Below are 17,864 nucleotides of genomic sequence, written 5' to 3' on the forward strand. Positions count from 1 at the left end.
GGAAACATATAAAGATTAAAGTTTAAATTTGGTTGGAAATTTCTGGGTTGTCACAGTACCTACCCGTTAAAGAAATTTCGTCCCGAAATTTGAGTGGAAAGGTCGTGAATGATAATAAGTATGTTTTCATGATGCATACGGGCTGAAAATTAGAGTTTTATCATCAGCGAATAATTTGGATAAACAATCCATTTATATGAAGAGTACGAATGAAGCTAACATAGAAGAGTGAAATGAGTAAGTGTAGATTCATCTTATCATTTGACGTAGATATGATTGATTCCCAGATTTCAAGGGATTTAAAGAAAATCTTCTTAATAAGATTTGACTCTCCGGTAATCAAGGGAATTAGGATCCGCTTTAAATGCGATCGTCCATTTTAATTGTTCTGTCGGAGATTTTCTTATAAATTCACCTCCTTCGTTTCCTTACAACTCACACCTTCTGTTGATGCATTTTATGCAAGTCCTTAGACATCTACCCACGTCCATTGCAGGTACAACAGTTTATAGGCCACCATGATTGCTCGTTATTATCCTCTCTGTGTTTGTATGTGGTTACAGGAACTGCAGGAACGAGATTTAGATGTTTAACTATGTTAAACTTAGTCAGACGTACGAGTGAAGCCTCACTAGTACGGCTGACAGGCTCATACGCACGGTTGATGCTGAGCTAAGTCACAATTACAACCTAAATGAGAAGACACGAGTAAGTGATCACCCGTACGGCTGATGAAGCCAACTCATATGTGTGATGGATGAATCGTACGGGTGAGTCAATAGCAGGAGTATATAAAGTCTTATGTTCTTCATTTTAGGTTAAACCTCTCATTTGTTACACACACTCAGATCTGGTGAGCTCCTCCGATTCTCTCTCAACCCAAATCACCCAGGTGGTGAATAATAGCTCTAAGTATTGATCTAATTACAATTAATTTAGTTGTGGTATGACTAAATTAATCCCAAAAAGCTTAACCTATTCACTAGAGGGTTTGATTCACTTATTTTGTCATTGTGTGAGTTAAATCTGTTGATTTCTAAGTTCCTAGTCATGTTTCATCACCTTCTATTCTTTTCCCCTCAACTCATATTTTAAAGTATTCATCAATATGCTCCATCCATTTCTGATTCTCGATATACTTCTAACTTTCATATCGGTCATTCTTCTTTTTCATCTACCGCCGGAAAAATCTATTTACTTCTACTATACTCTTGGGTTTATAGTGTTTCTAGTTTTCCCGTGTCTTTATATTGCTATATGCATCGATATATATGGTTTATAACTTTTGGTTTGTCGTTGGACTTTATATCTTCCCTTATATTTCAAAGTCTCTGTTTCTATCTTCTATAATCATTGTCATCCACAGTTAATGCTCTCTTTTATTTGCTACAATTTATACCCCAATTTCTATTTCGGAGTTTTGTCCTTTCGTTTCTTCTTCTTGCGATTAAGCACCGCTTGTAATGGTCCAGAATTTGCAGATATGAATTTTGGAATGAACATTGTTAATGTTCTAGGAAGAAAATTGTAATGGCATGATCTTGACTTGTCAAATTACCAGAATACCTCAGAAAAAGCCGAATCATCAAGAAATATTTTCTTGATATTTTAGAGGTTAAATAGAATACAAGAGTCGTATAACATGGCACATGATAATGTTATGATCTGTGAATCATCACGTTCCATTTAGAAACTCAGCATGAATTACTGTAATATAATCACGTTGATCAAGTGTCATTATATTATACTAACTCATGCTTCAGTTTCCAACACTACTTCAAAAATATTCATATTTTAAACTCAAAGGTTTACAGAGTATAGGAACTAAACAGCTTCCTTTTTGATGTAATACAGATAGCACAAAGAGATAAATGATTCCAGATAAGAATAGTTATGGAAATATCTTCAGAAATATGGAGGATATTTATAATGAAAGATACGATGATATCTTAGAATTTCTAATATCAGAGGATGATGAAGTATGTTGTCTGTAAGGGTTTAGTATCAGGAGCAAGGTATTCGTTAATGACTTCAGCAGACACTGAATCATTTGAATTCTTTGAAGGCAGGTTCAGTCTTTGTGATTTGTCCACAGCCTCCTTCATACTTTGCTCAATCCGTTTTCCAGTTCCAAAACTTCTCTATTTCTGAGCTTTGCTAATACACTAATCTTTATCATCAAACTTTTTACTGCTAAGGTCGTTTACAGTTTTTGTTACTTCATCAGCATTTCGAGAACTAGTTCGCGGTTCAGAGTGTTTTTCAGAAACTTCACATTCGAAGTATGTAAGCCTTGGAAATAGACGTTATGTATAACTGTTGGCGTCAACATGCTGTGAGATTTCAAAATACTGATTTCTAATTCCCAATGATTCATATGGAAATTCTCGTTACAAGAGGCAGATGAGTAAATGATGAGGTTTCGATAAATATAATGATTCTTCGGAATGCCCAAGATCAGTGAAGTTGTTAGTAAGTTTATTGCTAATGTGGTGGAATATGAAAGGTTCTCCGGTAACAAAAGGGTAATCACATATATCAAAATTATGATAAGGCTACTCCGAATGAAAAAATCAAAGTTGTCTTGCTGGAGCTGTGATATAATTTGCTACTTTGCAAAGGAATTGCAAGGTTATTTTTGCTAATAAATGCCAAAAGATCTGACACAGATATGTGTTGAATTATGACTTTGGTTTCGAGAGCTTTTTAAGTACATAACTGTGGGTAATATGTGGTTGGATCATCATCTCGATTGCTCATTATTTGAAGTGTCTTCAGAGATTTTCGAAGGGTTTGAACACAGATTGTAATCGTTTGTATACATTTGATGTTCTAACACACTTTTGAAGTCAAAGTATAGCTTTGAAAGATGTAGGAATCTAAAAGTGATGGTACCGGTTATATCTCAAATTGAATTCTGAGATTTTAAAATCAGAATATGTAATTGGGTTTGAATGAGTATGGTTGTTTTGATTTCTATGAAAGAATGTATATTATTGTGAAAGTAGGAAGTATAATTGATAATTTGCTTAATCTGATTCGAAGAATGTAACATATTAATTGTGAATTTATATATATCTCTAGGGTATTACCTATCCGTTAAAAAAAATTTCACAATTAATATTTTGTACATAAGAATTTTATTACAGTCTTTATGAAAATATATATGTATATATTCTTCTCAGATGTAACATAGATTTTAATGAGTTAATACTAAATTAAACTCATTCGATTTACGGTTGGAACTATAATTGAATAATTCCTTGAAGGCTTTAGAGGTTACATAAGTATTTCTTCAATAATATTGAAATTATGAATCAATACTTCGTTATTTGTTGAGATGTGATGTTGGTTTTTGTTAAATTCTTGTGAACTTCACAAAGTACGAATGATGTTATCTGAAAAGTTTCGGTTACATCAATGATGAAGTGTAAAATCAAATATATACTTGATTTATTAGGAATTGGAATTTGTTGAATTGAGACAAAGATTGTAGTTAACGATGGTTAAGTCGCGGGTGAGGGACGTACATTATTGCATATTTGTAATATGAATTAACCGAGTAGTTAAGATTCACACACAATAGCTTAGCACGGAAAGATTTATTTTTTATTTCAATATATATATATATATATATATATATATATATATATATATATATATATATATATATATATATATATATATATATTCAGAGGGAATGAGTTAATTCTTCATAACTTGTTGATACAATATACACGTTATTGATTCGTAATGATGTAAACAGTGATTCTTGAACTGACGGAGTTTGTGATGTTATAGGTGTTGTTGATTCTGATGTTGACTGTACTGACGATGCTGGTGACGCTGACGGTACTGTTGATGCTATTGGTAAAACATGTTTAACTTGTTAATCACACACCATTTTTGTTAGGGTTTCTACTCTTCCTTCTATCATTATGGTTCGCTTAACTGATTTATGGTTAGGGCTAGATTAGATAATCTCTAAGACTTTATAGATTATATAATCGCCGCGGAATGTTTCTCCAATGAAGTTATGAATTAATACTTAGTCAGTTATTGTTGTTGGTACTCCTTGGTATCTATGGTGCGTATGACGTTGATGCTCGTGGGACAGATTGTGAAGTTGAGGTTTACAACTCGGTTTTGGTTGGAGGTGGTAATGGTACTGTTGGCGTTGATGATGGTGGTACTGGTTATGTTGCTGATGCTGCTGCTGGTGTTTGTAATCTCTGCACCATATTCTCCAAAGCCACTACCCGAGCGCGAAGTTCGTTGACTTCTTCTATTATTCCAGGATGATTGTCGGTCGGAACGAGCGGATAAATAAAATCTAGAATTTGATGTAGTATATAATCTTGACGAGATACCCTGGAAATGAGAGAGAAAATGGTGTCTCGAACAGGTTCGCCGGTAAGTGCTTCAGGTTCTTCGCCAAGAGGGCAATGTAGTGGATGGAAAGGATCGCCTTCTTCTTGTTTCCAATGATTGAGGAGGCTACGAACCCATCCCCAATTCATCCAGAATAGGTGATGACTGATTGGTTGATCCATTCCGGTCACACTACTTTCGGAGCTTGAGTGAGATTCTATTTCGGAATCCAAGTGACTTGAACTGATGACAAATTCCATTTCGTACGATTGGATAAAGGATTTTTTGATATAAAATAATATTTTGGCTATCGGGTGGTATTCTATTTACATAGGATATCTATATATAGAGATCAAAAGATTTCATAGATTACGGAGGAATTTGCGGGATATGTCAGGCAAAGTTTAAAGTAACAGATACGATAAGATATGATTTAGCAGATACGCTAAGATATGAATTTTGTCTATACACTACTCATGCAATTAATGTAGCAAGACGTGTCTAGACTAATAATGATAAGCAGCTAATTTTCTATGGATGATAAGCAGATGATTTCCGACTAGAAATGATAAGCAAAACTTTTGACATGCAGACACGGTCGAAGTCCACACTCACTAATGCATCCTAATGACTTATCAGTTAGACACACTAATGCAGACCTGGTTCGCTAAGACCACCGCTCTGATACCAACTGAAAGGACCCGTTCATATACATTATAAATGATTCACAATAGTTGATTACATCGCGAGGTATTTGACCTCTATATGATACATTTTACAAACATTGCATTTGTTTTTAAAAGACAAACTTTCTTTACATCGAAAATTGACAGGCATGTATACCATATCATAATATCCACTATTCAACTATAAATTGACTTAATAATAATAATCTTTAATGAACTCAATGACTTGAATGCAACGTTCTTCGAAATATGCCATGAAAGACTCCAATTAATATCTTTAAAATGAGCAAATGCACAGCGGAAGATTTCTTTAATACCTGAGAATAAACATGCTTTAAAGTGTCAACCAAAAGGTTGGTGAGTTCATTAGTTTATCATAATCATTCATTTTCATCATTTTAATAGACCACAAGAATTTCATTTCCAGTTCTCATAAATATACGTCTCATACATAGAGACAAAAATCATTCATATGGATTGAACACCTGGTAACCGACATTCACAATATGCATATAAGAATATCCCCATCATTCCGGGATCCTCCTTCGGACATGATATAAATTTCGAAGTACTAAAGCATCCGGTACTTTGGATGGGGCTTGTTGGGCCTAATAGATCTATCTTTAGGATTCGCGTCAATTAGGGTGTCTGTTCCCTAATTCTTAGATTACCAGACTTAATAAAAAGGGGCATATTCGATTTCGATAATTCAACCATATAATGTAGTTTCGATTACTTGTGTCTATTTCGTAAAACATTTATAAAAATTGCGCATGTATTCTCAGCCCAAAAATATAAAGGGTAAAAAGGCAAATGAAACTCACTATACTGTATTTCGTAGTAAAAATACATATAACGTCATTGAACAAGTGCAAGGTTGGCCTCGGATTCACGAACATAAATTAATTATATATATTTATGTGTTGGTCAATATTTGTCTAACAAATTAGGTCAAGTCATAGTGTACCACAATCCTAATGCTCGAGACTAATATGCAAAAGTCAACCAAAGTAAATTTGACTCAAAATAATTTCCAAAAATCTATACATGATTAATATATAGTTTAAATATCGTTGTTTTATATTTTTAAATATTTTTAAAAGATTTATTAGAGTAAATAATATAATTTATTTATTAATAAATAAAATTTTATATTAAATTTATATAATAAAATATACTTTTATATATATTAAGTAATAAAATTTATAGGGTTCATTTAATATCATAAAGATAATATGATAGGTATTATTAAAGTGAGTTATTACACGTAGTAAAATATGTTTGTATCACATATTTATTTTATAAAATAATATCTATAATGATAGTAAGTAAAAGTTGTATTATTTTGTAATAATAATTATTATTATAAAAATATCAATATTTATAATTACTAAGATGACGTTATGATAAAACGATAATTCTAATTATGATAACTTTAATATTTACGATAATTTTTAATATTATCTTTAAAATAATAATTCTATTTAAAATAATAATAATAATGATATTTTATAGTAACAATGACATTTCTATTAAAATGATAATTTTTGTTAAAATGATAGTTTTAATACTAACGATACTTTTAATAATAATAGTAATGATAAAAATAATAAGAACGATAATTTTATCTAAATCAATATCTTATAATATTTTAATTTCATCATGATACTCTTACCCATTATTTCCTAATTGTTTCGTTTAATAGCTTTTAATCGTCTTTTATATCGTGTTCATAATAATGATAATAATAGTAATCAAAATAATTAGGTGTTACAAATATTTGTTTTAATTACACTAATATTAATAATGATAGTTACTATAACATTATTAACGATAATACTAATAATTATCTTAATGATAATATAGTAATAATAATAATAACAATAACAATAACCATTTTTAAATAATGATAATAATAATAATAATACCAATAATAATAATAATAATAATAATTGGATAATAATAATAATACTAATTATAACTTTAACGATAATAACGATAGTAATAATAAAAAAAAATAACAATTTTTAATGATAAATCCCTTTTATTGATAAAGATAATAATAATGATAATAATAAGATAAAACTAGAACGACGATAAAAACGACGATAATAATAATAATCATTTTTAATAAAAATATCAAAAATTCAATTGATTATAACTTCTAATCCGTTCATCGAAACATTCGATATCTAAAGGAAAAGTTCTTAATTTTTCGCTAGCTTTCCAAGGACATGCATATCTTATACCTTATCTCAACCTCAAGTGTAACTAATTCAACATTCAACCTAACCTGTCTAATGGCAATATCAAAAGTACAAGCATGCATAATCCTAAATACTCGAGCACTAGTCAGGGATACACTATTAGTATGTAAAAGTTAAATTATGAGTACTCACGTATCAATATTGAGATTCAATATTGCAGGAAAGGTACGTAGACGCAACAGAAATGATAAACACTATATTGACCTCACGAGCATACCCATGAACCATACTCAATCACCTCCATAGCTATAACCCATAATTTCCTTAATCCTATCCCACTCGAAAAACAATTTCAAAATCACTCGGACAGCACTCCGTCGTAATATTTTATGTATACTAATAATATCTTGAAATAATACGGAGTAAATATATATATGTAAATCGATTGAGAGAGTTTAGAGAAAAATATTTTCAAGTTTCTATGAAATAATGAAACCTATTGAATTCTATTTATAATAGATTTTTGAATTATTAAAGTGATTTATTAAAGTATGAATTATTAAAGTGAATTATTAAAGTATGAATTATTAAAGTGAATTATTAAAGTATGAATTATTAAAGTGAATTATTAAAGTGAATTATTAAAGTTAAAGTAAAGTAAAAATAAAGTAAAGGTAAAGTTTAAGTATAGTAAAAGTATAAAACTATGTACGTATAATACGTGTATAAATATATAATATTAATTTAAATCGTTATATATATTTAATAAAATAAAATATAAATATCGTTATCTTTATCATACTAGTTAAGTAATGAGTTGTCAAAAGTGGCTCTAGATATTATAAAAGTTATATACGTTTTAATAATAAAGTTCTTTTTAAACTGAAAACGTTTTTGTACGTTTGAAACTAAATAGATCAATCGAGTCTTTATGAGATTCAATATTCCACTATCCTTTGTCTAGTTCTCAATGATTGACAATTTGTTCTTATTTATAAATTACTTTACCATTTTCCGATATTGTTAAAATGGAAAGATTTCTCAAATCAACGTGGGCCTTTCAACAGAGACTTGTAATCATAATTCAATATATCTGATAATTCAATCATTTGATCTTATCTTCTAATTCCATTGATAAAAATTTTGAAACAGATACAATCATATTAAAGTATTTAATCTAATATTTTGTTTACGTTTCAAGTTATAATATATATACACATATACATATATAATCATATTCGTTTAATGGTTCGTGAATCGTTGGAACTTGGTCGAGGTTGAATGAATGTATGAACATAGTTTAAAATTCTTGAAATTTAACTTAACAAATATTGCTTATCGTGTAGGAAACATATAAAGATTAAAGTTTAAATTTGGTTGGAAATTTCTGGGTTGTCACAGCAGCGCCCCCGATAAGCGGGGTCCAAAGGGTGGCAACCCCTGGCGGGGTCCAATGCACCGGTCATTATGAATTTTTGGTCATGCCGTTTGGGTTAACGAATGCGCCAGCTGTATTCATGGACCTCATGAATCGAGTTTGTAGTCCGTATTTAGATAAGTTTGTTATCGTTTTCATTGACGATATTCTTATCTATTCCAAGAGTGAGCAAGAGCATGAGCAGCATTTAAGATTGGTATTAGAATTGTTAAGAAAAGAACAATTATACGCAAAATTTTCTAAGTGTGTGTTTTGGTTGAAAGAAGTGCAATTTCTTGGCCATGTTGTTAGTAGCAAAGGAATTCAGGTTGACCCAGCTAAAATTGAGGCCATTGAAAAATGGGAGACTCCTAAGACACAAACGCAGATACGCCAATTTTTGGGTTTAGTTGGTTATTATAGAAGGTTTATTCAAGATTTTTCTCGAATAGCTAAACCATTAACAGCGTTAACACAAAAAGGGAAGAAGTACGAATGGACTTCTGAGCAGGAGAGGTAATTTCAATTACTGAAGAAGAAGTTGACTACAGCACCTATTTTATCGTTACCTGAAGGGAACGACGATTTTGAGATATATTGTGATGCTTCGCGACAAGGTTTTGGTTGCGTCCTTATGCAACGGAAGAAAGTTATAGCATACGCATCCCGACAATTGAAGATTCATGAGCGGAATTATACGACGCATGATTTAGAATTGGGAGCAGTAGTGTTTGCATTGAAGATATGGAGACACTACTTATATGGTGTTAAATGCACTGTGTTTACCGATCATAAAAGCCTTCAACATATCTTCGATCAGAAATAGCTGAACATGAGGCAACGTAGGTGGGTCGAGCTGATAAACGACTATGATTGTGAGATTCGCTATCATCCTGGGAAAGCAAATGTAGTGACCGACGCTCTAAGCAAAAAGGAATGGGAACCAATTTGAGTACGAGCAATGAACATAAAAATTCGCATGAATCTCAACTCACAAATCAAAGAGGCTCAACGAGAAGCTCTTACTAAAGAAAAAATAGGAAATGAAATAATGAAGAAGTATGGGAAACAACTCGTTATACGGGAAGACGGAATTCGATATTTTGCAAACCGTATTTGGGTACCAAAGTTGGGTGGATTAAGGAAGTTGATATTGAATGAGGCACATAAGACAAGATACTCGATACATCCTGGAGTTGGAAAGATGTATCAAGATCTTAAGACGCATTATTGGTGGCCTAATTTGAAGACAGACGTTGCAACGTATGTTGGGGAATGTTTAACTTGTTCCAAAGTTAAAGCAGAACACCAGAAGCCGTCAGGGTTACTTCAACAACCAGAAATCCCAGAATGGAAATGGGACGGTATTACCATGGATTTCATCACAAAGTTACCTAAGACTGCCTGGGGTTATGACACCATTTGGGTAATAGTTGATCGTCTCACCAAATCTGCACATTTCTTGCCTATAAAGGAAATGGATAGAATGGAGAAACTATTACGATTATACATAAAGGAAATTGTTTCAAGGCATGGAATACCTATTTCCATTATATCCGATCGTGATAGTAGATTTACATCAAAGTTTTGGCAATCACTACAGGTGGCCCTGGGAACTCGTTTGGATATGAGCACCGCATATCATCTACAAACTGACGGGCAGAGTGAAAGAACAATTCAGACTCTTGAAGACATGCTCAGGGCATGTGTGATCGACTTTGGAAACGGATGGGATAAATATCTACCATTAGCAGAATTCTCGTATAATAATAGTTATCATGCGAGCATTAAAGCTGCACCATTCGAAGCACTGTATGGAAGGAAGTGTAGATCCCCTATCTGTTGGAATGAAGTAGGGGATCGACAATTAACTGGTCCCGAGATCATACACGAAACGACTGAGAAGATAGTACAAATCAAGGAGAGATTGAAAACAGCCCGTAGTTGCCAAAAGAGCTACGCCGATGTCCGAAGGAAACCATTAGAGTTTCAGATAGGTGACATGGTTATGTTAAAGGTGTCACCTTGGAAAGGTGTAATACGTTTTGGAAAAAGAGGTAAACTGAACGCAAGGTATGTAGGCCCGTTCAAGATCATCGAACGTATTGGATCGGTAGCTTATCGACTCGAATTACCACAACAACTCGCCGGAGTACATAATACATTTCACGTTTCAAACCTTAAGAAGTGTCTTGCAAAGGAAGACCTCACCATTCCTCTTGAAGAAATCCAAGTCGACGAGAAACTACAATTCATAGAAGAACCAGTCGAAATCATGGACCGTGAAGTTAAACAACTCAAGCAGAGCAACATACCAATTGTTAAGGTTCGTTGGAATGCTCGAAGGGGTCCCGAGTTTACTTGGGAACGAGAGGATCAGATGAAACAAAAGTACCCACATTTGTTTCTCGAGTACGCAAAATAGGTACAATTTTAAAATTTCGGGACGAAATTTATTTAACGGGTAGGTACTGTAACGACCCGGAATTTTCCGATCGTTCTATACTTATGAGATTAATATTTACACAAATTAAACCTTACCAACATGATAAGCAATTCAAATTGTTGAGACTTATATTTTTGAAAAGAGTTTTACACAACGTTTGACCGTCCAATTTGACCGATGATATCACGAACTATATAACACACGATAATTATACGATTATGTATATGTACATATCTATACATATTTAACATGATTTAAGGATAGTTTAACATCTCATTGTGAACTAACAACAATGAGTTATAAGTATACTTTGAGACCACTAACTTAAGTTTTCAAAACGATAACTATATGTAACGTTCTTTGACATATATACTTACAATCTATAATGTGTTGTGATTTATGTCACCAATATGATTTAAGTGTAATGGGATTAATTTGTAACCAAAATAATCTTGATAAATATCGAACAAGTTTGGGGAAGTGTGGAGTGCACACTTGTTTGAACTTATCTTGATTATGACGGGGGTTCGGGGGCAGCGCCCCCGATAAGTGGCAACCCCTGGCGGGGTCCAAGGGGCAGCTTGGAATTTTTTTTTTTGGGCTAACATTGCTTTATTAAAAATGTCTTAAAATTTTATTTTTGGCCCGGTTGGACCCAAAATAAAAGCCCGATTTTGAGCTTCTTTTACCGTATCATACTCATCATCCATACGTATTTACTATTAGTAAATACACATCAAATCAATATCCTTATCAGCTTTAGATCTGCCCTAGATAAGAGGGAATCTTATTTGTAAGCTAGCATACATTATTACTCAAAAATTCAACACAATAATTTGTCCTTGTTCCCTCAACAACCAGACTGTCCTATAAGTATCACCATCACCCTGGTTTTTCATTTGATTCTTACAACCATCTTTCTCTAACCAAAAACACACTCTTAGGAACTCTAAGTGTTCTTCACAATCTCAGCAAATACTCATGAAGAACTAGCTTCATGAACAACCAATAATCATCATAAGAAAGTTTGATCAAGATTATTTTCTATCTTTTCCAGTAGCTTTATCCAAGTAACTTGAGGTAGTAACCTTATTCATAATCTTATTCAATTCATATTTATATAGCTATCTTATTTTGTGTTATAAATTTTTAACAACAAGAACATAGTTTGAATGATTTCAAACCTGTTCGCAAACTAAATAGATCCTTCTAATTTGATTTTTAAAACTCTTCAAAACCTGTAATATATCATATTATGACAAAATCGGATTAATCATATCTTGGCTAATTAACATAATATTTAATATATATTTACTTATGATTTGATTTTATATATTCCAGGACCACCCGTAAACAACACGAGAAGATTAATCATAAGACCTCATGATTGTACGCAACACGTCATCTGACAACACGGTACTTTATGTACGCAACACGTCATTTGACAACATGGTACCATGGGTCGAGATTAATTCTGATCAATACGAAATATGATGGGGTCTTTATTTATTTTATTGAGCAACTAATTGTGGACCATTAACAACAGACTGCTAACTACGGACTAAGAAAAATATTAAAAGTATTATAAGTATATATATATATGTAACGATTACTTGAAAAGAAAATATGTTGATATATTATATATATGGTTAGGTTCGTGATATCTATCGGAGACCAAGTCGAGTTAAATACCTTCAAGGAAAAGGTGAGTATATAGTCCCACTTTTAAACTCTAAATATTTCGGGATGAGAATACATGCATTTTATGATTTATGTTATGGACACAAGTGATTAAAAATATATATTCTACGTTGAGTTGTACCACTGACATACTTCCCTGTAACTTGGTAACTACTATTTACATGAGGTATTGTAAACGCGAATCCTGTTGATAGATCTATCGGGCCTGACAACCCCAACCGGACTGGACGACCAGTATTCAACGGTTGCACAGTACTTCGTTTCGGTAACTACACTTGGTACGGTGTAGTAAGATTTCATAATAAAGGGAATATGCGACGTTGATTAAATGTTAAGTATGGTTATCAAGTGCTCAACAACTTAGAATATTTTTATTAAAACGTTTATATATGAAATCTTGTGGTCTATATTTATAACGCTGCCGGCATTAAACCTATATCTCACCAACTTTATGTTGATGTTTTAAGCATGTTTATTCTCAGGTGATAACTAAAAGCTTCCGCTGCAACATGTTGAATTTAAGCAAGATCTTGAGTATGCATATTTGTGTCAAAAATAAAACTGCATATCGGAGGATTTGTAATGTAAAATATGTTGGAGGTTGTATTGTTATTATCACATGTAAAGTTTGTAAGTCTAAGATTATCGCTAAACGATAATCATTATTAAGTTGTTTAAACCTTGTATTTGTAATAAAAGCTATGGTTTGTATTGTAAAAACGAATGCAGTTTTTGAAAAGTGTCGCATTTAGAGGTCAATACCTCGCGATGAAATCATATGTTATTGTATTCGTCCTTATGGTTAAGGTCGGGTTATGACACTATTGGTATATACCCATAGTAAGTACGTCTTGAAGCTGTGTATAATACGGGTATGAATACGACTAGAATTCTTGATGAAAAAAGAATAAGAATGTAACTGTAACCATTTTTGTTAAGTATGAGTGTTTTGATATATGTCTTGAAGTCTTCCAAAAGTATATTAATACATCTAAATACACTACATGTATATACATTTTAACTGAGTCGTTAAGTCATCGTTAGTCGTTACATGTAAGTGTTGTTTTGAAACCTTTAAGTTAACGATCTCATTTAATATTGTTAACCCATTGTTTATTATATCTAATGAGATGTTAAATTATTATATTATCATGATATTATGATATATTAATATATCTCAATATGATATATATACATTTAAATGTCGTTACAACGATAATCGTTACATATATGTCTCGTTTTGAAATCCTTAAATTAGTAGTCTTGTTTTTATGTATATAACTCATTGTTAATATACTTTATGGAGATACTTACTTATCATAATCTCATGTTAACAATATGTATATCCATATATATATCGTCATGTCATTTTTACGAGTTTTAACGTTCGTGAATCGCCGATCAACTTGGGTGGTCAATTATCTATATGAAACCTATTTCAGTTAATCAAGTCTTAACAAGTTTGATTTCTTAACATGTTGGAAACACTTAATCATGTAAATATCAATTTCATCTAATATATATAAACATGGAAAAGTTCGGGTCACTACAGTACCTACCCGTTAAATAAATTTCGTCCCGAAATTTTAAGTAGTTGGAGGTGTTGACGTATCTTCTGGAAATAAGTGCGGGTATTTCTTCTTCATCTGATCTTCTCGTTCCCAGGTGAACTTGGGTCCTCTACGATCATTCCATCGAACCTTAATAATTGGTATCTTTTTTTGCTTAAGTCTTTTAACCTCACGATCCATTATTTCGACGGGTTCTTCGATGAATTGAAGTTTTTCGTTGATTTGAATTTCGTCTAACGGAATAGTGAGATCTTCTTTAGCAAAACATTTCTTCAAATTCGAGACGTGAAAAGTGTTATGTACAGCCGCGAGTTGTGGCTGTAACTCAAGTCGGTAAGCTACTGGTCCGACATGATCAATAATCTTGAATGGTCTAATATACCTTGGATTTAATTTCCCTTGTTTACCAAATCGAACAACGCCTTTCCAAGGTGCAACTTTAAGCATGACCATCTCTCCAATTTCAAAATCTATATCTTTTCTTTTAATGTCAGCATAACTCTTTTGTCAACTTTGGGCAGTTTTCAACCGTTGTTGAATTTGGATAATCTTCTCGGTAGTTTCTTGTATTATCTCCGAACCCGTAATCTGTCTATCCCCCACTTCACACCAACAAATCGGAGACCTGCACTTTCTACCATAAAGTACTTCAAACGGCGCCATCTCAATGCTTGAATGGTAGCTGTTGTTGTAGGAAAATTCTGCTAACGGAAGGTGTCGATCCCAACTGTTTCCGAAATCAATAACACAGGCTCGTAGCATGTCTTCAAGCATTTGTATCATCCTTTAGCTCTGCCCATCAGTTTGTGGATGATATGCAGTACTCATGTCTAGACGAGTTCCTAATGCTTGCTGGAATGTCTGCCAGAATCTTGAAATAAATATGCCATCCCTATCAGAGATAATAGAGATTGGTATTCCATGTCTGGAGACGACTTCCTTCAAATACAGTCGTGCTAACTTCTCCATCTTGTCATCTTCTCTTATTAGCAGGAAGTGTGCTGATTTGGTGAGACGATCAACTATTACCCAAATACTATCAAAACCACTTACAGTCCTTGGCAATTTAGTGATGAAATCTATAGTAATGTTTTCCCATTTCTATTCTGGGATTTCAGGTTGTTGAAGTAGACCTGATGGTTTCTGATGCTCCGCTTTGACCTTAGAACACGTCAAACATTCTCCTACGTATTTAGAAACATCGGCTTTCATACCCGGCCACCAAAAATGTTTCTTGAGATCCTTGTACATCTTTCCCGTTCCAGGATGTATTGAGTATCTGGTTTTATGAGCTTCTCTAAGTACCATTTCTCTCATATCTCAAAATTTTGGTACCCAAATTCTTTTAGCCCTATACCGGATTCCGTCTTCCCGAATATTAAGATGCTTCTCCGATCCTTTGAGTATTTTATCCCTTAAGTTTCCCTCTTTTAAAACTCCTTGTTACGCCTCCTTTATTTGAGTAGTAAGGTTAGTGTGAATCATTATATTCATAGATTTTACTCGAATAGGTTCTCTGTCCTTTCTACTCAAGGCGTCGGCTACCACATTTGCCTTCCCCGGGTGGTAACGAATCTCAAAGTCATAATCATTCAACAATTCAATCCACCTACGCTGCCTCATATTCAGTTGTTTCTGATTAAATATGTGTTGAAGACTTTTGTGGTCGGTATATATAATACTTTTGACCCCATATAAGTAGTGCCTCCAAGTCTTTAATGCAAAAACAACCGCGCCTAATTCCAAATCATGCGTCGTATAATTCTGCTCGTGAATCTTCAATTGTCTAGACGCATAAGCAATTACCTTCGTTCGTTGCATTAATACACAACCTAGACCTTGCTTTGAGGCGTCACAATATATCACAAAATCATCATTCCCTTCAGGTAATGACAATATAGGTGCCGTATTTAACTTTTTCTTCAACAATTGAAACGCTTTCTCTTGTTCATCCTTCCATTCAAATTTCTTCCCTTTATGCGTTAATGCAGTCAAGGGTTTTGCTATTTTGGAAAAATCTTGGATGAATCTCCTGTAATAACCAGCCAGCCATAAAAATTGGCGTATGTGCTTCGGAGTTTTTGGGGTTTCCCACTTTTCAACGGTTTCAATCTTTGCTGGTTCCACCTGAATACCTTCTTTGTTCACTATGTGACCTAGGAATTGAACTTCTTCCAACCAAAATGCACACTTTGAAAACTTAGCGTACAGTTTTTCCTTTCTTAACAACTCTAGCACTTTTCTCAAATGTTCTTCATGCTCTTGGTCATTCTTTGAGTAAATAAGTATGTCATCGATGAAAACAATGACAAACTTGTCAAGGTATGGTCCACACACTCGGTTCATGAGGTCCATGAACACAGCTGGTGCGTTAGTCAACCCAAACGGCATTACCATAAACTCGTAATGACCGTAACGCGTCCTAAAAGTATTCTTTGGAATATCATCCTCCTTCACCCGCATTTGATGATACCCGGAACGTAAATCAATCTTTAAATAAACCGATGAGCCTTGTAGTTGATCAAATAAGTCGTCGATTCTCGGTAGTGGGTAGCGGTTCTTGATGGTAAGTTTGTTCAACTCTCGGTAGTCGATACATAACCTAAATGTACCATCCTTCTTCTTGACAAACAAAACATGAGCTCCCCATGGTGATGTGCTTGGTCGAATGAAACCACGCTCTAAAAGTTCCTGTAACTGACTTTGTAATTCTTTCATTTCGCTGGGTGCGAGTCTGTAAGGAGCACGAGCTATTGGTGCAGCTCCTGGTACAAGGTCTATTTGAAATTCAACGGATCGATGTGGGGGTAATCCCGGTAATTCTTTCGGAAATACATCAGGAAATTCTTTTGCGACGGGAACATCACTGATGTTCTTTTCTTCAGGTTTAACTTCCTTGATGTGTGCTAGAATGACGTAACAACCTTTTCTTATTAGTTTTTGCGCCTTCAAACTACTAATAAGATTCAATTTCGCATTGTTCTTTTCTCCGTACACCATTAAAGGTTTTCCCTTTTCACGCATAATGCTAATCGCATTTTTGTAACAAACGACCTCTGCTCTCACCTTCTTCAACCAGTCCATGCCAATTATTACATCAAAACTCCCTAAATCAACTGGTATTAAATCAATCCTAAACGTTTCATCACCCAGTTTAATTTCTCTATCCCGACATATATTATCTGCTGAAATTAATTTACCGTTTGCTAATTCGAGTAAAAATTTACTATCCAAAGGTGTCAATGGGCAACTTAACTTAGCAAAAAAATCTCTACTCATATAGCTTCTATTCGCACCCGAATCAAATAAAACATAAGCAGATTTATTATCAATAAGAAACATACCCGTAACAAGCTCCGAGTCTTCCTGCGCTTCTGCCGTATTAATATTGAAAACTCTTCCGCGACCCTACCCATTAGTATTCCCCTGATTTGGGCAATTACTTCTAATGTGGCCCGGTTTTCC

Source organism: Rutidosis leptorrhynchoides, chromosome 5, assembly GCF_046630445.1.
Source record: "Rutidosis leptorrhynchoides isolate AG116_Rl617_1_P2 chromosome 5, CSIRO_AGI_Rlap_v1, whole genome shotgun sequence".
NCBI classification, from domain to species: domain Eukaryota; kingdom Viridiplantae; phylum Streptophyta; class Magnoliopsida; order Asterales; family Asteraceae; genus Rutidosis; species Rutidosis leptorrhynchoides.